Source organism: Delphinapterus leucas, chromosome 3, assembly GCF_059928025.1.
Source record: "Delphinapterus leucas isolate spDelLeu-1000000601 "Yukka" chromosome 3, BTC_Dleu_Yukka2, whole genome shotgun sequence".
In the NCBI taxonomy this organism is placed as follows: domain Eukaryota; kingdom Metazoa; phylum Chordata; class Mammalia; order Artiodactyla; family Monodontidae; genus Delphinapterus; species Delphinapterus leucas.
The window spans coordinates 123,447,659-123,473,582 of NC_143131.1; the positions used below are offsets into that span (position 1 = coordinate 123,447,659).

Genomic DNA, 25,924 nt, shown 5'->3' on the forward strand with positions numbered 1-25,924 from the left:
TGGAAAAAAATTTTTTTAACATCTGGACCAATTTTAAAATGTACTTGAGTTCCAGTTCAAGGAATGGGAAGCAGAACATGGGCTCGGAACACCAACTACTTGCCCCTTTGTCTCTCCCATTTCTTTGAGAAAATTTAGTGAGCTAACTCCTAATATGCCAATATCATAATATACCCAACATTTGGGTAAATTATAGATTATGTGCAGCAACTGTTCAGCTTTTAAAAAGAATTTTCCAAATAAAAAAAGTTTTTTTTAATTTTAGTGCAGTTTGTTCAATGTCCTACAGTTTTGAAAAATACATCATAAGAGAACTGATACGGTCTTATGGCATTTTACCCACATTTGGTCTAATTTTCCTCATGTTTTTCCCAGCTGTTCTATTAAAGCAGGACAAATTGTCACCTTGAGAGATGAAGACAAAAAGAAAAGTAATAAAATAACTACAGATTTTTTTAATTGTCACTCAGCCCTGGAGATGCTAGATGACAACCAAGGAAACAGCTAGGTTTACCTGGGAGGAGGTGTTCTCTCTGGCTATTACCATTCCAGAGCTGCTGTTATTTAACAACCTGGCTGTGTTAACAGGGCTGTTCTTCTGGGTGTGGAACTATGGGGTCTGACATCCAAGTTTCCTGGCAGCTTTTAAGAGGAAAGTGTACATGACAGAGGGTCAGTCTAAACTCTGTCATTTGCTGGCTGCATGGCCTTAAAAAGCACATTGTCGTAAAAACAATCAGACAAACCTAAATTGAGTCATTCCATAAAACAACTGGCCTGGACTCTGCAAAAATTTCAATGTCATGGAAGTCAGTGGAAGGCTGAGGAAGTATTCTAAAGTAAAGGCAACTAAAGAGACATGACAACTGAACACAATGTGTGATCCTGGACTGGATCCTGGATCAGGTGGGAGAAAAAAATGCTATAAAGGACAATATAAAATCAACTGACAAAATTGTTATTCTTTTGTTTATTGACGTGTTACTGTTTCAGATTTTTCCTCTCCCAGTAGAAACTCCATGAAGAAAAGAACGTTTTTAAAATTTATTTGCATGTAGATCACTAGCATTTAGGAGATGTTCAATGATTTTTTTTCTTATTATTCATCAATTTTATACACATCAGTGTACAATGATGGTTTTTGAATGGATAAAAAAATGAATAAATAAGTGGGATCAGACCTGCCAATCCAATCATTCTCCACAAATTACCAATACTGTCTCAGCTCTGGGCTAGACACTTCAAATCTACTACCTCATTTAGCTCTCTTCAAATAAAATGAAGTAGATGCTATCAGCCCCATTTTACAGATTAAGAATCTAAGAATCTCACCAAGGTCCCTAACTCTATCGGGAGTTAGGGGCAAAAACCAAGACTTGAACCAACTTCTGACTCCAAAGTCTTTGTTCTTTCATTGCATGGTGCAGCCTCAGGAAAGCAAAGCACATTCAATCTTCTCCTCTGATCTGATGCCGCTCATTAGCATCCTGAAATCATCTGTGTAAGAACTTGACAAGGTTTCATTTTCTTCTGCTGCTTGTCTCTGACACAACGCCTTCAGCGGCTGCGGGTGACAGGAAGGCTTTTAACCCGGTGAATCAATGGCTGATCTCGGTCTACCTCCAACACTGCAGTGACATATGGCAGCCTCAGAGTCATCTCAGGTCTTTAAGGCATCTTGTTTGTTGCCCTTAAGTCCCACTTTGGCAATTTTCACAACATTAGCCTTGTCCTTTGGATGGGAGATGAAACCCTCGGTAATTATTTAGGGCATGACTTGCATCAGCAGTAATGGTAGCTGGATTTTTGTCCTTGCTCCAGAAAAGTAAAAAGAAAGCATTGAGATTTTCTAAGGAAGTCCTTGTCAAATATTTATTAAGCTACCTATTGAGTTCCAGGTACTGCTTTCAAGGAGCCTGCAGTCCAGTGGGGAAAAAAGTCAAACAATTAAACGAATGCCATCTGAAGGAACGTACAGGATACCATGGGAAAGGGGGAGAAATCAATAAAGGCTTCCCAGTGGAAATGACATCTCCGCTGGCAGCTAAAGGATATGTGAGTTACCCAGATAAAAGGGTAGAAGTTACCAGGGTCCTTAGCAGAAGGAACTGTACATTCAATGGCCTGAAGGTGACGGCATGGCACATCAGAAGAATTTAAGGACATTCCACGTGCCTAGAGTTTAGGTGCAACACTGGGACAGCAAGAGGGTTTAGACTTTATCCTAAGGGCAATGGGAAGCCAATATTAACTTTCCATTAGGATGATCTTTGGGCTTAGTTCAAATGATGGCGAGACAACATACGCAGACAGAAGGGGGCTGCTTCAGTCAGGGTTTAGATAGGACACAGAGCCCCCACCAGTTATTTTGAAAGATAATTTAATATGGAGAATTATTTGCCAGAATTTGGAAGACTGAAAATACCAAAAGGAGACACTGGTATTGTAAACATAATAGTAACTTCAGGAAGTAGTGACCACTTCAAAGGCTAGAGAAGCAAAGAGAAGAGGTTGGTATTACTAAAATATAAAAGCTTAGAGGAGGGGTGCTGCAGAGTTCCACCCAAATCTCTGAGGAGAGGATCCTGCCTGGCTGGTGTTCATTTTTCAGAAGTTAGAAGACCTGACAGAGCTGGAATTTAGACAAAGGCTGGCTGGCAGGTACTGATGTCTGAGAAGGCACCATGAGGCAGGTTCTGAGTGTTAGAAAAACAAACTGGAACCAACTGCTGCTACTAGAAGCAAGTGTCATGGGCAAGGTGAAGCATTGCTGGGTTACATTAACAGGAAGGAGAAAGCCCTTCTTCCTCCCCCAGGTTCATAGTTTCTTCTGGAATGTGCTGCAGCTACATAACAACCACAAGTGGAGAGCTTGTTTGAATTTGGAAGTACTGCATCGAAAAGCAGAGTACAGACAGAAATGGGTCCTCATAATACCATGTAGCCCTGAGCTGCAACTAAAGGCAAATCCACGGTCAGGATTCTTCAGTTAGGTAAACCACTCAATTTTCTTTCTCTATTTAAGCCATTTGGAGTGAGGTTTTCTTTCACTTGCTACAAAAACAAAACAGCAAAAACTACAATACAGTACATAAAGATACTGATGCAGCACCCTTGTCTTGCATTTGTTTCTCCACTCTTTCTCTATTTGCAAAATAACTTTTTCTTGCCCTCCTTTTGGATCACAGTACTGGCAGGAAAATGACTTCACACAATAGAAAATACCTCTATTAAACATAATGAAAATCATTTAACTTCACTAGTCAACAAAGAAACGCAAACTTCAATGAGGATGATCTCAACTCAATTAAAATTGCCCCCCCAAAAAAATCTTTAAAGATGACAATAACCAACTCTAACACGGTTCTGATGAAACAAGTACACTTATGCATATGACCATATAAATGCATATAGCTGGGCTTCCCTGGTGGCGCAGTGGTTGAGAGTCTGCCTGCCGATGCAGGGGACACAGGTTCATGCCCCGGTGCGGGAAGATCCCACATGCCGCAGGAGTGGCTGGGCCCGTGAGCCATGGCCGCTGAGCCTGCACGTCTGGAGCCTGTGCTCCACAACAGGAGAGGCCCCAGAAGTGAGAGGCCTGCGTACCTCAGCAAAAAAAAAAAACAAAAACGGATATAGCTATTTTGGAAATCATATTGTAATATGGTCTAAAGCTTTGACCCAGTAATCATACTCTTATAAATGTATCCTAAGAAAATAATTGCAGAGACCATTCTCTACCTTGCTTGACCCTCCTCATCTAACTGTAGTTCAGCGATGTCCTATTTAAAGACTAATTAGTAAAAGTGTACACCATACTTTACATATAGTAGAATGTAGAATACAGTGTTCCTACTCATTTTCAGGACCCTGAATAATATTTCTGTGTATACTAATGAAGCTCAACTTTTTCTTGGAGGGGAGGGTGGGTAGTTTACAGTAATCTTATCAAATCTCTTTTGCATATAACCATTACTTAAATCTTGCATTGTAAGTGAGTTCTTTACATGTTTATAGCTCATCTCGTCAAGAAGACTGGAAGTTCCTTGAAACAAAGTACTAGCTCTCATCTTTATAACCATCCAACAACATTTCAGTCAACAAACATGTAGTACATGCCTACTATGAAGTGGAAACTGTGCACAGTAGCTAGTGCAGGGCCATGCACAGCTGATGTTGGACAGAGATTATGATAAATGTCTTCCTGGGAATATTTACCTGGCAAATGTTTCTATGATACAATGAACTTCTTGAGGTTTTCATTCATCTTTGTATTGCAAAATTTAGAGCAGTGCAGACATACAGTATGCTCTATAAATGTTAAATGAATTGATTAGTAAATAAATTTTTAATTGACTGAACCTGAATATTTTTGAGAGTTCCAGTTGATGGGGCAGAAGACATTTACATGTATTTTTGTCCAACCAGTTCTGCAAGCTTATATGTACACATACACACACACACACACAAACACACACACACACACACACACACTCCTAAGCCTTGGATGCAACTACGCCACGCATTTGTGATTATTAGCAAAGGGAACACTTGACGAGCTAGAGACCTTCTCCCAGAACAGCACCATGCATCAATCATAAGTGTTTGAGCTGACAACTCAAGAGGTAAAAATGTTCAGTATTTTCACCCAAAGGATGACATTTTGTCTAATGATGTTAATTTTGCACCATAAACACTTTATACTACCAAAAAAAAAAGTAAATGCGTGTCAGGTTGACAATTACAAATGGCAAAGGAGAAATAGATTAATTCCTGCAACAGTGAGTTTGAATTATCTAGAAGACAAGTATTTAAAAAAACAATTTGACAGAGATTAATTAGGTCTGTGTCTTCATAAAGCAACATCTTTTGTTTGGCGCCACTTTGGCTCCAAATACACTCCAATTTGCCTGTAGTGTTAAGTATATGGGTTTGGTTTACTTTACTTGCTCAGTCTTTACCTGAATTTTCATTCTCAATTTTCCACTGTCATTTATAACTCTTGCCACAGTCATAAGATCTCCATTTAGGAACACATTTTTACTTGTACATAGTTGGTTACCAAGGGGATTTTCAGCTGAAGCAACCATCTGATAAGAGGGAATACAGGTCAACCTCACTTAGAGAAACTCATAAAGCAACTGCCTAATACTCCAAATGTATAAAACTACAAAATTGTCTGCTTTTCAAGATGGTTCCCATAGTTTCCTTATTTCATGATTTTGCTGAACTTTATATATCAGTTCGAGAAATTTAACCTAAGGAAGGTATCATATCGTTATGCAAAGATTTACCTTCAAGTTGCTTTATTGCAGAATTATTCATAGTAGCCAAGAAGGGAAGGGGATGGGAGGGGAGGGGAGGAAAAGGGAGAGGAGGGGAAGGAAGAGGACAGAAGGGGGAAGAGAAAGGAAGGAGAGAAGGAAGGAAGGGGAGAAGGGAGGAGGGAAGAAGGGAAGGAAAGAAGGGAGGAAACAAGGGAGAAGAGGAGGAAGGAGGGAGAATTTCTAACAATTTTTTAAAAATAGAAGAATTAGAGTAGCCAAGTATTGAAATACTGCACAGCCTTTACAAATTATATTGGAGGAGAACATATAACAGTTGGGAAAATGTTCTTGATATAGTGATAAGAGAGGAGAAAAAAAAAAAAGCAAGCCACAAGCAATATACGGAGCAGCAAAAATAGTGATTAAGACCATGGATGCTGGAGCCAGACTGCCTTGGCTCAAGTCCCAGTTCTACCACTCAGTAGCTGTATGACTTCAATCAAGTTAACCTCTTAGTCCCTCAGTTTCCTCATCTGTAAAATGTGGGTAATATTAGGATCATAAGGTTGTTGTGAAACCTTAGATCGTAAGGTTGTTGTGAAATTAATGTAAATAAATATAAATCAAGCACTTAGAACAGTGCCTCAGAGTAAGTGCAATGTAAACATTGGCTCTTATTAACATTTACAGTATGCTTCTGTTTTTATACACAACAGATGAAACTATTACACACAGGAAAAATACTTAGAAGAATATGCTCCAAAATATTAGCAATGATTACCTCAATGGGATTAAGGGTAATTTTTAGATTTTTTCTTTACTTTTTTGTTTTTTGTTTTTTTTTACTTTTCTAGGATAAAGTTGCAGCATTTTTGTAATATTAAAAGTTAACTTTTAATCAATCACCTTTTATATGCTTTTGCTCTTAAAATATTTTATTAATAAAACCATTTTTAAAAGCAAGTATATTACAGTATAATGTAATATCCAGTTACAGATTTTACCTGAAATTAAGTACAAATCCATTGTAGTTAAAGAATTTGAAGTTCATGATATAAAGTAAGGTGGTTTTGTTTTCCTTTGTTTTGTTTTTAATGTTTTGTTTCCTGGGATCAACCATCCCTATATGATATTCAGATATGTCATTCATTTATTCACTTAACAAATATTTTAAGTGCCTACAATGTGAACAAAATACACAAAAATCCTTGCCCTCCTATAGTTTACATTCTAGTGGGGGAAACAAAAAACAAAATATATGAGTAAATTATGCAGCATGCTAGAATATGATAATTGGGTCTGAAAGAAATGAAGCAGCATGGCAGGGATTTAGCAGAGGGCAGAGGAAGAGGGGATGGAAGGAGGTTGGGCTACAGGTTTTAAAAGTGTTCATACTGAGCCTCACTGAGCAGGCAATGTATGCCAGAACTGACGAAAAGTCCTTTGATAAATATAAGCGTCCATCAACAGATGAATCGATAAAGAAGATGTGGTACATATGTACAATGGAATATTACTCAGCCGTAAAAACATGAAATAATGCCATTTACAGCAACACAGAATGACCTAGAGATTTTCATTCTAAGTGAAGTAAACCAGACAGAGAAAGACAAATATCATATGATACCGCTTATATGTGGAATCTAAAAAATAATACAAATGAATGTATAGGCAAAACAAACAGACTCACAGATATAGAAACAAACATGGTTACCAAAGGGGAGGGGGAGAGGGATAAATTAGGAATTTGGGATACACACTACTATAACAGATACACACTACTATATATAAAATAGATAAACACAAGGGCCTACAGTATAGCACAGGGAACTATACTCAGTATCTTTTAATAACCTATAATGGAAGAGGATGTAAAAAATGAATATACATATTTACATATATATGTATAACAGAATCACTTTACTGTATACCTGAAACTAACACAATATTGTAAATCAACTGTATTTCAATAAAAATTTAAAAATAAAATTCAAAAAAATACAAATATTCACTTCATCATTCCACAGAGTTGCTGAGTACTTAGAATTTGCCAGGTCCTAGGCTGGGTGCTAACGAAGAGGTAGTATCCAAGGAGTCATGCTTCCTGTCCTACTTTACAAAGGGTAAAATCTTATGGTCATAATGGTCCTTTACAGGAAAAGTTTCCCAACCCCTGCTCTTAACCATTATCTTACTTAAAAAATTAATTTGAAGTTTTAGGGGAAAGAATTGCAGTCCATTTAGACAAGAAAATCCCTTGGGTGTGGTTGTGCCTGCTTAGTTTAGATCTACAGTGAATTGGGATACGTAGACTGTGCCTTTGAGATTTAATGTATTGAATGCTTGAGGAGAATTACAGGAAGACATTTTGTGACATTTGAAGCTGTTTCGATTTCAGCTGCCTGTTATCTGACACTCCAAAATAAAATCACTAAAAATTTTCAGCCTGCTTACTTCGAAGTTCACATAAGACCTGTGATTATCCTGATGACCCTGAAATATGAAAAATCATTTTAGAGACGTTATGGCTTGCAAGGCAATGAAAAATATAAATTCAAGACCTTGGGTATTATCAACTAAAAATAGCATCCATGCTTCTTTGCAAGCTCCGTTATATAAATCTCTATTATAAGTCTAGAGAAAGTTTAGATTTTAATTCCGATCCACAAAATCTCAAGTATTCACTCATTCAACAATTTTTTACTGAGGACCTACTGTATACCAGGCATTGCTACTGCTTAACAGAAGTTACTTCTCAAGTGTCAGTAGCCTTCCAGTATGACATACCCCTTTTTAAGTGAAATGATAAACATTTTTTCATCTTTAAACAAGAGGAAAAACTAGATATGTCCTTAGTATCTTGCAGTGTGCAGTCTACTGGAGAAGAGAAAACCCAAATAAACACAAATAACAAAAAAAATTATATCATTACAACTGTGCAGAATGCGTGAAGAATAGCCTTCTAGGAAAGGAAAGGGAATAACAGGCAACCTCATTCCCACTGGAAGACTTGGAAAGCTCCCTGGAGGAAGTGTCATCTCCCACAGGAGGAGCAGGGCAAAGCCAAATGAATTTTGTGGGAAGAGTACCCTTACCCCTACCACAACAGTCACACACTGAAATGCTAAGGATTGGGGGAAAGTGGGACCAGAAAATAATATTTAACATATGAAAGTTGGATATTAGTATTATTATTACCCTTCGATACACACACACACCAACTTACAAAGGGGCCAACTGAGGCTGGGAGAACTGGCGATTCATCCACTTCCCAGCAAAAAATGGCAAATCTGGGGATCAACTTCAGGCTGGCTCAGAGGCCAGAGCTTTCCACTGCCCCATCACATGCATCTCTTCCAGGCTCCACAACACTAAGGAAACCCGGAAGCCTTTGTGCCACTCCTAGCTCCCATTTCAGTTCATGTGACACTGTGCTGTTCTAAGGAGAAACTGATTTCAGAGCCATGTGATCTTGCTTTAAGATTTCCAAATTCAGGGAGAAGAAATGTCAGATACTGTCATTTAAACTAAGCTCAGCCCCACCGTCTCCAGCACTCCAGCACCCCACTCACCCCACCCTCAATAACAAGTTTCTTTTCTGGAAAGAAAACATCACCGTCCATTCTTCAGAGTCCTGGAGATTCTTCCAGAAAGAGACCCTGGTGCTCTGTGACATGCAATCTCTCCTTCACCTGGCTTCCTGGTCCTGATGGGGTCCCTCATTTCCTGGGAATGCAATATCAAGCTCAGGTACCTGAGTGTAAGTCCCAGGCAGGAAACCATTTTCCTTTTAGAGCAAACATAGATAGGGATAGACATAGCCACACATCTCTTTGTGGTCATTTCATTCTCACTTGACAGGTGATGAAAATGGTTGGAGTGGAGTGATGTGACCTTGCAACTCTAATAGCCATTTACATGATATTTCCAAACAGGCACTGAAACTCAGAGGTGTTTCTGGTCCTCAATGTTCCCTCTGCTTTAGACATTGACCTGTAATGATTCCAGAACCAACAGACCTGTATCCAAATCCTTCACACATTGGCTATATGACCTCCGGCAACTTACCTGATGTATCTGAGTCTTACTTTACTAATACCATGTGTTCTAAAAATATTAACTTACATTCCTATATCCTGTTTGATATTCTGCTGGCTTTCATAAGCAGGACAGTAGCCATTATAAAATATTAAATATTATTTAGTTTTAATAAATAGGCACTGCCTTGAGCTCTCCAAGGAAACCCTTTTCCACTATCCCCAGCAGTAAAAGTGTTAGTAACTGGCACATCCACTACCTCTAGGTTCCCACAGCTGCTATTCTTTATGACTGGTTGATGCACAAGACAGTCAATGTGCCCAATATATCTGTACTTGCCCCCCACCATAGATTCTCCAAGTAATCCCCAAGGGCTAGCCCTACTGTCTCCAGGCCCTGGGAATCCCTGGCCATCCTGATACCCACATATAAGAGCAGCCAATTCACTATGCTCCCATATGCCAGGATCTGTTCCACCTGCCAGAGTGTGTTCTGATCCGGCAGAAGTTGGGTGGGGGATGCCTTTGGTGGCATTCCTTATACCCACGTGGGCAAGCCCTCCATGCCCATCTGGACCACAGAGGCTGTGACTGCCCACCTTGGTTCGGCACTCCCTAGAATCATCTCTGTGTGGCCACTTGTGGAAAATGAAGCCACCGTGAGCCAGGCTCTGAGAGAACCAGAGAAAGATGGGGATGGCAGATGGTCAGGCCAGGAGACAGTAAGAGCCACTAAAGAAGAGGAGAGTACTTTTTGTAGTAATTTATTTTAATTTTTATAATTACTATGATTTTCCTCATTTCACAGATAAGGAAACTGAGGAATAAAGAGGCCATTTAAAACGTCAGTGACAGCGGGTGTGTACTTAACCTTTACACTCACCACCTCTCATTTGACCGGAAGTATAGTTTCAACTTAATTAAAAATGACACTCCAGGGACTTCCCTGATGGTCCAGTGAAGAATCTGCCTTACAATGCAGAGGATGAGGGTTCGATCCTTGGTCAGGGAACTGAGATCCCACATGCCACGGCGGCAGCTAAGCCCGCGCGCCACAACTACAGAGCCCACGCACTCTGGAACTCGTGCACCATAACTACAGAGCCCATGCGACCTGGAGCCTGCACACCACAACTGGAGAAGAGAAAACCTGCATGCCACAACTAGAAAGAAGCCCACGTACCACAACGAAGAGCCCACATGCCGCAACGAAGGATCCCACGTGCCTCAACTAAGACCCTGTGTGCCACAACTAAGACCTGACACTGCCAAAAATAAATAAAGTCTAAAAAAAAAAAAGACATTCCAGTAAATTATTTTCACGGCTTAGTTGATGGGACAGAATTTGACCATATAAAAATCTTTGGCAACATTATAAAATCTAGGAAAAATTTTAACATGATTGCTTAGTTCAACAGAAGCTGAAAAAGTTCTTAGCACCATGAAAAATATTACTGATTTTTAAGAAAGTCTCCATTTTTTAACATCTTTATGGGAGTATAATTGCTTTACAATGGTTCCTGATTTATAACAAAGTGAATCAGTTATACATATGTTCCCATATCTCTTCCCTCTTGCGTCTCCCTCCCTCCCACCCTCCCTATCCCACCCTCTAGGTGGTCACAAACCACCGAACTGACCTCCCTGTGCTATGCCGCTGCTTCCCACTAGCTATCTACCTTACGTTTGGTAGTGTATATATGTCGATGCCTCTCTCTCACTTTGTCACAGCTTACCCTTCCCCCTCCCTATATCCTCAAGTCCACTTTGTCACAGCTTACCCTTCCCCCTCCCTATATCCTCAAGTCCATTCTCTAGTAGGTCTGTGTCTTTATTCCCGTCTTACTCCTAGGTTCTTCATGACCTTTTTTTTTTCTTAGATTCCATATATATGTGTTAGCATACGGTATTTGTTTTTCTCTTTCTGACTTACTTCACTCTGTAGGACAGACTCTAGGTCCATCCACCTCACTACAAATAACTCAATTTCGGTTGCGGGGAGGGGAGGGGAGGGGAGGGAGTCGCGGCGGGAGGAGGAGGACAGCGCCATTCCGGCAGCTCCCTCTGTCCCTTCTCCCTTCCCCGCAGTGGCCCGCGAGCCGCCAGCGAAGGAGCGCGCGCGTGACGCGTCCGGGTTTGCTCGCGCCCTCCCGCGCCGAGCGTCCGCCGCCCGCTCATGGCCCGGGCCGCGGCCGACAAGCCGCGCTGAGGCGGGCCGCACGGAGTCGTGGGGCCGCCGCCATGGCTCTCGCTGTCTGCGCCTCGCCGCCATCGCCTTCGCGCCTGGCTGGCGGGGACGCTGTCCTCCCCGGTCGTCCGCGCCGCTCCCTGGAGCTCGGCAGAGCGTGGCAGTCAGGGCCGGCGGAGGCTCCAGGAGCCGGACGCCGCCGCCGGTGTCGCCGCCGGCGCTGCGGGGGCCATGACCGTGGAGCAGAACGTGCTGCAGCAGAGCGCGGCGCAGAAGCACCAGCAGACGTTTTTGAACCAGCTGAGAGAAATTACTGCGATTAATGATGCCCAGATATTACAGCAAGCCTTGAAGGATAGTAACGGAAACTTGGAACTAGCAGTGGCTTTCCTTACTGCGAAGAATGCCAAGACCCCTCAGCAGGAGGAGACAACTTACTACCAAACAGCGCTACCTGCCAATGATAGATACATCAGTGTGGAAAGCCAAGCAGATACTTACGTGATTGATCTCACTGGAGATGATAAAGATGATCTTAAGAGAGCAATTACCTTGAGTTTGGCAGAATCAAACAGGGCATTCAGGGAGACTGGAATAACTGATGAGGAGCAAGCCATTAGCAGAGTTCTTGAAGCCAGCACAGCAGAAAATAAAGCATGTTTGAAGAGGACACCTACTGAAGTTTGGAGAGATTCTCGAAACCCTTATGATAGAAAAAGGCAGGACAAAGCTCCTGTTGGACTAAAGAATGTTGGCAATACTTGCTGGTTTAGTGCTGTTATTCAGTCATTATTCAATCTTTTGGAACTTAGAAGACTAGTTCTGAATTACAAGCCTCCATCAAATGTTCAAGATTTACCCCGAAACCAAAAGGAGCATCGGAATTTGCCTTTTATGCGTGAGCTTCGGTATCTAGTTGCACTTCTTGTTGGTACTAAAAGGAAATATGTTGATCCATCAAGAGCAGTTGAAATTCTTAAGGATGCTTTCAAATCAAATGACTCCCGGCAGCAAGACGTGAGTGAGTTTACACACAAATTATTAGATTGGTTAGAAGATGCCTTCCAAATGAAAGCTGAAGAGGAGACGGATGAAGGGAAGCCAAAGAACCCCATGGTAGAGTTGTTCTATGGAAGATTCCTAGCCGTGGGAGTGCTTGAAGGTAAAAAATTTAAAAATACTGAAATGTTTGGTCAGTACCCACCTTCAGGTCAATGGATTCAAAGACCTACATGAGTGCCTAGAAGCTGCCATGATTGAAGGAGAAACTGAGTCTTTACATTCAGAAAATTCAGGAAAGTCTGGCCAAGAGCATTGGTTTACTGAACTACCACCTGTGTTAATGTTTGAATTGTCAAGATTTGAATTTAATCAGGCATTGGGAAGACCAGAAAAAATTCACAACAAATTGGAATTTCCTCAAGTTTTATATCTGGACAGATAACATGCATAGAAACAGAGAAATAACAAGAATTAAGAGGGAAGAGATCAAGAGACTAAAAGATTACCTCACAGTATTACAACAGAGACTCGAAAGGTATTTAAGCTATGGTTCGGGTCCCAAATGATTCCCCTTGGTGGATGTATGTGTTGGAATTTGCCTCAAGTAAACCTGTTTGCACTTCTCCTGTTGATGATATTGATGCTAGTTCCCCATCTAGTGGTTCTGTACCATCACAGACATTACCAAGCACAACAGACCAGCAGGGAGCTCCTTCTTTAGAACTGCCAAGCACATCACCCGCATCAATAGTTGCCATTTCGTCGAGATCAGTAATACACAAACCACTCACTCAGACTCGGATACCTCCAGATCTGCCCATGCATCCAGCACCAAGGCACATAACAGAAGAGGAACTCTCTGTGCTAGAAAGCTGTTTACATCACTGGAGGACAGAAATAGAAAATGACACCAGAGATTTGCAGGGAAAGCATATCTAGAATCCATCGCACAATAGAACTAATGTACTCTGACAAATCTATGATACGAGTTCCTCATCGCTTACATGCTGTTTTAGTTCATGAAGGCCAAGCTAATGCCGGGCGCTACTGGGCATACATTTTTGATCATCGTGAAAACAGGTGGATGAAGTACAGTGATATTGCTGTAACAAAATCATCATGGGAAGAGCTAGTGAGGGACTCTTTTGGTGGTTATAGAAATGCCAGTGCATACTGTTTAATGTACATAAATGATAAGCCACAATTCTTAATACAAGAGGAGTTTAATAAAGAAACTGGGCAGGCCCTTGTTGGAATAGAAACACTACCACCAGACTTAAGAGATTTTGTTGAGGAAGACAACAAGCGATTTGAGAAAGAAATGGAAGAATGGGATGCACAGCTTGCCCAGAAAGCTTTGCAGGAAAAACTTTTAGCATCTCAGAAATTGTGAGAGTCAGAGTCTTCTGTGACAACAGCACAAGCAGGAGAACCAGAATATCTAGAGCAGCCATCAAGAAGTGATTTCTCAAAGCACTTGAAAGAAGAAACTATTCGAATAATTACCAAGGCATCACATGAGCATGAAGATAAAAGTCCTGAAACAGTTTTACAGTCGGCAATTAAGTTGGAATATTCAAGGTTGGTTAAATTGGCCCAAGAAGACACCCCACCAGAAACAGACTATCGTTTACATCATGTAGTAGTCTACTTTATCCAGAATCAGGCTCCAAAGAAAATCGCTGAGAAAACATTGCTAGAACAATTTGGAGAAATTTGAGTTTTGATGAAAGCTGTCACAACATAATGAAAGTTGCTCAAGCCAAAATTGACATGATAAAACCTGAAGAAGTAAACTTGGAGGAGTATGAGGAATGGCATCAGGATTATAGAAAATTCAGGGAAACAACCATATATCTCATAATTGGGCTAGAAAATTTTCAAAGAGAAAGTTATATCCGTTCTCCCTCTATCCATCCTTCCTTCCCTTCCTTTTTTATTATTTTATTTATTTATTTTGCAGGAGATGGGGCTAGCCCTCAGCATCCCCACCTGGGAGAATCAGCACTCCCTTACTTCATGTGGTCCTGGCAGAATGCATCGGGACACATTCTATAACATTAATAAAGAAAGAAAAAGAGGGGGAAAAAAAACCCCTAACAACCAGCCTCACATAATAAGACATTAAGAACTGTGAGATAACAATCTCACCAAATAAGAAGCCAAAAGGGAAAACAATTCAATAACATTAATGTCCTCTGTTCTTCAATGAGCTAAGGAACCTTTCCCTAAAGCAATCTCATCCCCAACAGACTTCCATTCTGCCTCCTTGGCCAGAACTGAGCCACACACATCCTTCTAAGCCGTGTACTCCCATAGGGGAAGGAATTGTCTCAGTGATGTAGATTCATCATGACACTCCTGAGATTCCAGAGCACCCCTAGTGAAACTTCATCAGCCCAAAGGCAGAAAAGATACCACTTGGGCTTAAGTTCTACATTCACTAGAAAAATTCATAAAGGTAGACCACAGGAAATACTGTCAAATAAAGCAATCATTCATCTCTCAACCCTGATAAATGTACACTAGCCATGCAAACAGGAAGCTGGGAACAAACTGGGAACTAGATTTGCCGTTCCTTTACTGGTGTGGGTAGCATCCACTGGCCATCAAGTAACAAGTGTGTTCAGCCTTTGGAAAATGCCAAATAACCAAGCAAACATCATCGATTCAGAGCAGACAACTGGTGGCACTAATATTTGTTAGGAATTTGTTAATGCAAATGATTTTAAACTCAGCTCAAATGGCTTAAGCAACCCACTCAGCATGACTTTCAGTGAAGTTTGTTGATTTAGCAGCTCAGACATCATCCCCAAGAACCCTTGGTGCCTGGTCTTCTTTCCGTCTCTTAGCTCTGCCTCCCATGGGTCAGCCTCATCATCAGACTCCAGATGGCAGACACACCCCACATATACGCAACAGCTTAAACTTTACTCTTACGGCAAAATGGCTGCTTCAATTCCAGGTCCCACATCCTTATCCTAAATTATCTATGGCAAAGAAAATACCAGTTCCCATAGCACATACCCTGGTCCTAGGACCTTTCTTTGTCCTAAAATGAGTCAACTGACTAAACCCAAATTAATAACTGTAACCAGGGGAAACACTACACAGGTTGGCGTGGATCTATCAGAACCTACTTTGTGAACTGTGTGTGGGATCAGTCCCACCCCAAAACCACACAGAAAGGGGATATGTTCAGGGCATATCAGAGGGAGAAGGGGAGGAGAGAGGAATGGTTATTCGAGTGACAAACAACAAATTTCCACCACACCTGTCCTCCACACCTGAGTTCCTCTAGATAAAGGAATTCTTCCAGCAAGTCCACAGTTTCCAGAGCTATTCCAGAACTACATTTTACAAAACCACATGGCTCATTTTACTCCTTCAACTTAAGAGAAAAAAAATCCATAAAATCACAGCATATTTTATTCAACAAGTGCCCCAGAATCAGAGTCATGGTACCTGGGGTGTCCTCCTGGGTTGGCACAGGAGTGGGTTTTGTAGCAACAGCCATCACTGACGAAACATCATGTCACAGCCGTTTCGGGATGCATGTTCACTGGGCTGCAACCATTGCTAATCAAGCTTGGAGATTTAGTTACTGGCATTAGACACAGGGATGTGAGACAAAAGCCAGGCTAAGGGACAATATCCACAGATTGGCATGTGGATCATTTTCACTCAATTTCCCTCCGTGGATGGATCAAAGTACTCTAAGCACAGCAATCAACAAGGAGAAAATTCCAAAACCTGCATCTGTCCATCCAGCTCCCAGCCTGGAGACAAAGTAAAAGACACCAAGGGAATTCCCAGCTTCCAGTAATATATAAAGCAACGAGACAAAAATGAGTGAACCACCGTCTGCAGCCAAATAGAACGTTACTGTTGTAACATCCCAAGTGCAAGGCAGTTAACCAACAGCAGTCTGCTGTACTCAAAACACGCCTGGGATTGGAGTTTGCAGACTCATATTTTACCAATTATTTTGCTACTTGGGTAATTCACTTGGTGTCTCTGAGACTCATTTTCCTCCTCTGTAAAATGGGAGCAATTTAATGAAGTTGATACATTTTGAAGTAGCTGTGTAATTCACAATTACCCCACCTAACTCTCCCCAATTTATAGAGGTGCCATTTTGTAAATGCTTCCCCAGGAGCTGTTTTCTATGAAAGTTACAGGTGATCGGACCAGTAGTAAATCTGGCCAATACTAGGCCAAATACATTACTCTTCCTCATAATATTTAGAATTGGGCCCAAAAGGGAACAATTAAACTCCTCCAGAGTGGTGGGGCCAGTAATGCGGAACCTCATACTATTAGCAACCAGAGTCCACTTGTACTGACCAGCAGAGGAAGGCGATCTATGCAAAAAGATTAAAAAGTAGACACACAAAGGGGCTGAGAGGGGACCATGAGACTACTTTCCAGGCCCTTCCAGCTATAGCCCTGCTCCAGAGTTCCATGGCAAATCCCATAATTTTAAATCAATCCTCCTAAATCCCCTTTTCTTGTTTAAGACATTTAAGTTGGTTTCTATTACTTGCAAGAAAATGATTTTAATGAATTCATAATGTCTATCTCACTGGGTGGCTGTGAGAATTAAATGAGATAAGAATGCCTTGTAAATGGAAGGTACTTATAAAAACTGGTAAGGACAATAAATATAGTGACTGACAAAGACATAGACCTGGACAAAACAAGTGTCCTGTTTTGCTAATGAAAAACAAATTATTTTGGAGAGAGGAATTTCTTGATATGGAAGGATGTTTAAAATAGATCATTAATCAATACTCTATAATAACCTATATGGGAAAAGAATCTGAAAAAGAATAGATATATGTATACGTATAACTAAATCACTTTGCTGTACACATGGAACTAACACAACATTGTAAATCAAATATACTCCAATATAAATTTTTTAATAAAATAAATAAAGAGATGTATCATTAAGCAGGTGATCAGGTTGCCAACATAGACATTACTTATATCAGAGGTTGGCAAAATTTTATGGTAAAGGGGAAGACAGTAACTACTTTATGCTTTGGGGGCTGTACAATTCCTGTCACTACACTATTGTTTCATCTAGGAAGCAGCCATAAATAGTATGCAAACAACTGAGTGTGGCTGTGTCCAAAAAGATTTTTTCATGGATGCTGAAATGTGAATTTCATGCAACTTCACATGTCACAAAATAATATTCTGTTGATTTTTTTCAACCATTAAAAAATAAAGTGTAAAATATATTCTTTGTGCACTGTACATACACAAAAACACACACGACTTTGAAAGTCCTACTTCAATAAAAACAAAAATAAACGGGACCTAATTAAACGGCAAAAGCTCTTGCACAGCAAAGGAAACAGTAAACAAAACGAAAAGACAACCCTCAGAATGGGAGAAAGTATTTGTGAATGATGCGACCAACAAGGGATTAGTCTCCAAAATTTACAAACAGCTCATGCAGCTCAATATCAAAAAAACAACCCAATCAAAAAATGGGCAGAAGACTTAGACATTTCTCCAAAGAAGACATACAAATGGCCAAGAGGCACATGAAAAGATGCTCAACATCACTAATTATTAGAGAAATGCAAATCAAAACTAAAGTGAGATATCACCTCACACCAGTCAGCATGGCCGTCATCAAAAAGTCTACAAACAGGGCTTCCGGGAAGATGGCGGAAGAGTAAGACACAGAGATCACCTTCCTTCCCAAAGATATACCAGAAATACATCTACACGTGGAACAACTCCTACAGAACACCTACTGAATGCTGGCAGAAGACCTCAGACCTCCCAAAACGCAAGAACGCCCCCCCCCACGTTCCTGGGTAGGGCAAAAGAAAAAAAAGAATAAACAGAGACAAAAAAGGATAGGGACGGGACCTGCACCAGTGGGAAGGAGCTGTGAAGGAGGAAAGGTTTCCACACACTAGGAAGCCCCTTCGCCGGCAGAGAATGTGGTGGCAGAGGGGGAAAGATTCGGAGCCGCGGAGGAGAGCACAGCAAGAGGGGTGCAGGGGGCAAAGCGGAGAGATTCCCGCACAGAGGTCCGGTGACGACCAGCACTCACCAGCCCAAGAGGCTTGTCTGCTCACCCGCCGTGGTGGGCGGGGCTGGGAGCTGAGGCTGGGGCTTCCGTCAGAGTGCAGGGAGAGGACTGGGGTTGGCGGCGTGAACACAGCCTGAAGGGGTTAGTGCACCACGGCTAACCGGAAGGGAGTCCGAGGAAAAAGTCTGGACCTGCCGAAGAGGCAAGAGACTTTTTCTTCCCTCTTTGTTTCCTGGTACACGAGGAGAGGGGATTAAGAGCGCTGCTTAAAGGAGCTCCAGAGACGGGCGCGAACCGCGGCTAAAAGCACGGACCCCAGAGACAGGCATGAGACGCTAAGGCTGCTGCTGCTGCCAACAAGAAGCCTGTGTGCGAGCACAGGTCACTCTCCACACCCCCCTTCCGGGGAGCCTGTGCAGCCAGCCACTGCCAGGGTCCCAGGATCCAGGGACAACTCCCCCGGGAGAACGCACAGCGCGCCTCAGGCTGGTGCAACGTCACGCCGGTCTCCGCCGCCGCAGGCCCGCCCCACACTCCGTGCCCCGCCCTCCCCCCCGGCCTGAGTGAGCCAGAGCCCCCGAAGCAGCGACTCCTTTAACCCCATCCTGTCTGAGCGAAGAACAGACGCCCTCAGGCGACCTACACACAGAGGCGGGGCCAAATCCAAAGCTGAGTCCCGGGAGCTGTGAGGACAAAGAAGAGAAAGGGAAATATCTCCCAGCAGCCTCAGAAGCAGCGGATTAAATCTCCACAAACAACATGATGTATCCTGCATCTGTGGAATACATGATTACACAACGAATCATCCCAAATTAAGGAGGTGGACTTTGAGAGCAAGATTTATTATTTTTTCCCCTTTTCCTCTTTTTGTGAGTGTGTATGTATGCTTCTGTGAGAGATTTTGTCTGTATAGCTTTGCTTCCACCATTTGTCCTACAGTTCTATACGTCCGTTTTTTTTCTCTTAATTATTTCTGTACTTTAATAACTTTATTATATTTTCTCTTACTTTATTTTATTTTATCTTCTTTCTTTTTTTCCTTACTTCCCTCCTTCCTTCCTCCCTCCCTCCTTTCTTTCTACTTCTACTAATTCTTTCTTTCTACTTTTTCTCCCTTTTGTTCTGAGCCGTGTGGATGAAAGGCTCGTGGTGCTGCAGCCAGGAGTCAGTGCTGTGCCTCTGAGGTGGGAGAGCCAACTTCAGGACACTGGTCCACAAGAGGCCTCCTAGCTCCATATAATATCAAACGGTGAAAATCTCCCAGAGATCTCCATCTCAACACCAGCACCCAGCTTCACTCAATGACCAGCAAGCTACAGTGCTGAACATCCTATGCCAAACAACTAACAAGACAGGAACACAACCCCACCCATTAGCAGAGAGGCTGTCTAAAATCAAAATAAGTCCACAGACACCCCAAAACACACCACCAGACATGGACCTGCCCACCAGAAAGACAAGATCCAGCCTCATCCACCAAAACACAAGCACTAGTCCCCTCCACCAGGAAGCCTACACAACCCACTGAACCAACTTTAGCCACTGGGGACAGACACCAAAAACAACGGGAACTATGAACCTGCAGCCTGCAAAAAGGAAACGACAAACACAGTAAAATAAGCAAAATGAGAAGACAGAAAAACACACAGCAGATGGAGGAAGATAAAAACCCACCAGACCTAACACATGAAGAGAAAATAGGCAGTCTACATGAAAAAGAATTCAGAATAATGATAGCAAAGATGATGCAAAATGCTGGAAATAGAATACACAAAATGCAAGAAACATTTAACAAGGACCTAGAAGAACTAAAGATGAAACAAACAATGATGAACAACACAATAAATGAAATGAAAAATACTCTAGATGGGATCAATAGCAGAATAACTGAGGCAGAAGAACGGATAAGTGACCTGGAAGATAAAATAGTGGAAACAACTACTGCAGAGCAGAATAAAGAAAAAAGAATGAAAAGAACTGAGGACAGTCTCAGAGACCTCTGGGACAACATTAAATGCACCAATATTCGAATTATAGGGGTCCCAGAAGAAGAAGAGAAAAAGAAAGGGACTGAGAAAATATTTGAAGAGATTATAGTTGAAAACTTCCCTAATATGGGAAAGGAAATAGTTAATCAAGTCCAGGAAGCACAGAGAGTCCCATACAGGATAAATCCAAGGAGAAATACACCAAGAAACTTATTAATCAAACTGTCAAAAAGTAAATACAAAGAAAAAATATTAAAAGCAGCAAGGGAGAAACAACAACACACAAGGGAATCCCCATAAGGTTAACAGCTGATCTTTCAGCAGAAACTCTGCAAGCCACAAGGGACTGCCAGGACATATTTAAAGTGATGAAGGAGAAAAACCTGCAACCAAGATTACGCTACCCAGCAAGGATCTCACTCAGATTTGATGGAGAAATTAAAACCTTTACAGACAAGCAAAAGCTGAGAGAGTTCAGCAACACCAAACCAGCTCTACAACAACTGCTAAAGGAACTTCTCTAGGCAAGAAACACAAGAGAAGGAAAAGACCTACAATAATGAACACAAAACAATTAAGAAAATGGGAATAGGAACATACATATTGATAATTACCTTAAATGTAAATGGACTAAATGCTCCCACCAAAAGACACAGATTGGCTGAATGGATACAAAAACAAGACCCATATATTTGCTGTCTACAAGAGACCCACTTCAAACCTAGACACATACAGACAGAAAGTAAGGGGATGGAAAAAGATATTTCATGCAAATGGAAACCAAAAGAAAGCTGGAGTAGCAACTCTCATATCAGACAAAATAGACTTAAAAATACAGACTATTAGAAGAGACAAAGAAGGACACTACATAATGATCAAGGGATCGATCCAAGAAGAAGATATAACAATTGTAAATATTTACGCACCCAACATAGGAGCACCTCAATACATAAGGCAAATACTAACAGCCATAAAAGGGGAAATTGACAGTAACACATTCATAGTAGGGGACTTTAACACCCCACTTTCACCAATGGACAGATCATCCAAAATGAAAATAAATAAGGAAAAACAAGCTTTAAATGATGCATTAAACAAGATGGACTTAATTGATATTTATAGGACATTCCATCCAAAAACAACAGAATACACATTTTTCTCAACTGCTCATGGAACATTCTCCAGGATAGATCATATCTTGGGCCACAAATCAAGCCTTGGTAAATTTAAGAAAATTGAAATTGTATCAAGTATCTTTTCTGACCACAATGCTATGAGACTAGATATCAATTGCAGGAAAATATCTGTAAAAAATACAAACACATGGAGGCTAAACAATACACTACTTAGTAACGAAGTGATCACTGAAGAAATCAAAGAGGAAATAAAAAAATACCGAGAAACAAATGACAATGGAGGCATGATGACCCAAAACCTATGGGATGCAGCAAAAGCAGTTCTAAGAGGGAAATTTATAGCAATACAATCCTACCTTAAGAAACAGGAAACATCTCGAATAAACAACCTAACCTTGCACCTAAAGCAATTAGAGAAAGAAGAAAAAACAAACCCCAAACTTAGCAGAAGGAAAGAAATCATAAAAATCAGATCAGAAATAAATGAAAAAGAAATGAGGAAATGATAGCAAAAATCAATAAAACTAAAAGCTGGTTCTTTGAAAAGATAAACAAAACTGATAAACCATTAGCCAGACTCATCAAGAAAAAATGGGAGAAGACTCAAATCAATAGAATTAGAAATGAAAAAGGAGAAGTAACAACTGACACTGCAAAAATACAAAAGATCATGAGAGATTACTACAAGCAACTGTATGCCAATAAAATGGACAACCTGGAAGAAATGGACAAATTATTAGAAATGCACAACCTGCCAAGATTGAATCTGGAAGAAATAGAAAATATGAACAGACCAGTCACAAGCACTGAAATTGAAACTGTGATTAAAAATCTTCCAACAAACAGAAGCCCAGGACCAGATGGCTTCACAGGCGAATTCTATCAAACATTTAGAGAAGAGCTAACACCTATCCTTCTCAAACTCTTCCAAAATATAGCAGAGGGAGGAACACTCCCAAACTCATTCTACGAGGGCACCATCACCCTGATACCAAAACCAGACAAGGATGTCACAAAGAAAGAAAACTACAGGCCAATATCACTGATGAACATAGATGCAAAAATCCTCAACAAAATACTAGCAAACAGAATCCAACAGCACATTAAATGGATCATACGCCATGATCAAGTGGGGTTGATTCCAGGAATGCAAGGATTCTTCAATATATGCATATCAATCAACATGATACACCATATTAACAAACTGAAGGAGAAAAAACATATGATCATCTCAATAGATGCAGAGAAACCTTTCGACAAAATTCAACACCCATTTATGATAAAAACCCTCCAGAAAGTAGGCACAGAGGGAACTTTCCTCAACATAATAAAGGCCATATATGACAAACCCACAGCCAACATTGTCCTCAGTGGTGAAAAACTGAAAGCATTTCCGCTAAGATCAGGAACAAGACAAGGTTGCCCACTCTCACCACTCTTATTCAACATAGTTTCGGAAGTTTTAACCACAGCAATCAGAGAAGAAAAGGAGATAAAAGGAATCCAAATTGGAAAAGAAAAAGTAAAGCTGTCACTGTTTGCAGATGACATGATACTAAACAGAGAGAATCCTAAAGATGCTATCAGAGAACTACTACAGCTAATCAATGAATTTGATAAAGTAGCAGGATACAAAATTAATGCACAGAAATCTCTGGCATTCTTATACACTAATGATGATAAATCTGAAAGTGAAATCAAGAAAACACTCCCATTTACAACTGCAACAAAAAGAATAAAATATCTAGGAATAAACCTACTTAAGGAGACAAAAGGCCTGTATGTAGAAAATTATAAGACACTGATGATAAAAATTAAAAATGATACAAAAAGATGGAGAGATATATCATGTTCTTGGATTGGAAGAATCAACATTGTGAAAATGACTCTACTACCTAAAGCAATCTACAGATTCAATGCAATCCCTATCAAACTACCACTGGCATTTTTCACAGAACTAGAACAAAAAATTTCACAATTTGTATGGAAGCACAAAAGTCCCCGAATAGCCAAAGCAATCTTGAGAAAGGAAAACAGAGCTGGAGGAATCAGGCTCCCTGACTTCAGACTATATACAAAGCTACAGTCATCAAGAGAGTATGGTACTGGCACAAAAACAGAAAGATAGATCAATGGAACAGGATAGAAAGCCCAGACATAAACCCATGCACATATGGTCACCTTATCTTTGATAAAGGAGGCAAGAATATACAGTGGAGAAAAGACAGCCTCTTCAATAAGTGATGCTGGGAAAATTGGACAGGTACATATAAAAGTATGAGATTAGATCACTCCCTAACACCATACACAAAAATAAACTCAAAATGGATTAAAGACCTAAATGTAAGGCCAGAAACTATCAAACTCTTAGAGGAAAACATAGGCAGAGCACTCTATGACATAAATCACAGCAAGATCCTTTTTGACCCACCTCCTAGACAAACGGAAATAAAAACAAAAATAAACAAATGGCACCTAATGAAACTTCAAAGCTTCTGCACAGCAAAGGAAACCATAAACAAGACCAAAAGACAACCCTCAGAATGGGAGAAAATATTTGCAAATGAAGCAACTGACAAAGGATTAATGTCCAAAATTTATAAGCAGCTCATGCAGCTTAATAACAAGAAAACAAACAACCCAATCCAAAAATGGGCAGAAGACCTAAATAGACATTTCTCCAAAGAAGATATACAGACTGCCAACAAACACATGAAACGATGCTCAACATCACTAATCATTAGAGAAATGCAAATCAAAACTACGAGATATCATCTCACACCAGTCAGAATGGCCATCATCAAAACATCTAGAAACAATAAATGCTGGAGAGGGTGTGGAGAAAAGGGAACACTCTTGCACTGCTGGTGGGAATGTAAATTGATACAGCCACTGTGCAGAACAGTACGGAGGTTCCTTAAAAAACTACAAATAGAACTACCATATGACACAGCAATCCCACTACTGGGCATATACCCTGAGAAAACCATAATTCAAAAAGAGTCATGTACCAAAATGTTCATTGCAGCTCTATTCACAATAGCCCGGAGATGGAAACAACCTAAGTGTCCATCATCGGACAAATGGATAAAGAAGATGTGGCACATATATACAATGGAATATTACTCACCCATAAAAAGAAACGAAATTGAGCTATTTGTAATGAGGTGGATAGACCTAGAGTCTGTCATACAGAGTGAAGTAAGTCAGAAAGAGAGAGACAAAAAGCATATGCTAACACATATATATGGGATTTAAGGGGAAAAAAATGTCATGAAGAACCTAGGGGTAAGACAGGAATAAAGACACAGACCTACTAGAGAATGGACTTGAGGATATGGGGAGGGGGAAGGGTAAGCTGTGACAAAGCGAGAGAGAGGCATGGACATATATACACTACCAAACGTAAGGTAGATAGCTAGTGGGAACCAGCTGCATAGCACAGGGAGATCAGCTCGGTGCTTTGTGACCGCCTGGAGGGGTGGGATAGGGAGGGTGGGAGGGAGGGAGACGCAAGAGAGAAGAGATATGGGAACATATGTATATATATAACTGATTCATTTTGTTGTAAAGCAGAAACTAACACACCATTGTAAAGCAATTATAGTCCAATAAAGATGTTTAAAAAAAAGTCTATAAAGAATAAATGCTCGAGAGGGTGTAGAGAAAAGACAACCCTCTTATATACTGTTGGTGGGAATATAAATTAGTACAGTTACTATGGAGAACAGTACGGAGGTTCCTTAAAAAACTAAAAATACGGCTTCCCTGGTGGCGCAGTGGTTGAGAGTCTGCCTGCTGATGCAGGGAACACGGGATCGTGCTGTGGTCTGGGAATATCCCACATGCCGTGGAGCGGCTAGGCCTATAAGCCATGGCCGCTGAGCCTGCGCGTCTGGAGCCTGTGGTCCGCAATGAGAGAGGCCACAACAGTGAGAGGCCCGCGTACCACAAAAAAAAAAAAACTAAAAATAGAGGTTCCACATGATCCAGCAATGCTACTCCTGGACATATATCCAGAGAAAACCATAATTCGAAAAGATACATGCACCCCAATGTTCACTGCAGCACTATTTATAAGAGCTAGGACATGGCAGCAACCTAAACATCCATCGACAGGAGAATGGATAAAGAAGATGTGGTATATATATGTGATGGAATATTACCCAGCCATTAAAAAGAATTAATTAACGCCATTTGCAGCAACATGTATGGACCTGGAGATTATCATACTAAGTGAAATAAGTC

The 25,924-nt window shown here is 40.9% G+C and overlaps 1 pseudogene; it reads left to right on the top strand.

Moving 5' to 3' along the window:
- The first annotated feature begins 11,602 nt into the window (after positions 1–11,602).
- Positions 11,603–14,422, top strand: LOC111183047 (ubiquitin carboxyl-terminal hydrolase 25 pseudogene; annotated as a pseudogene).
- The last annotated feature ends 11,502 nt before the right edge of the window (positions 14,423–25,924 follow it).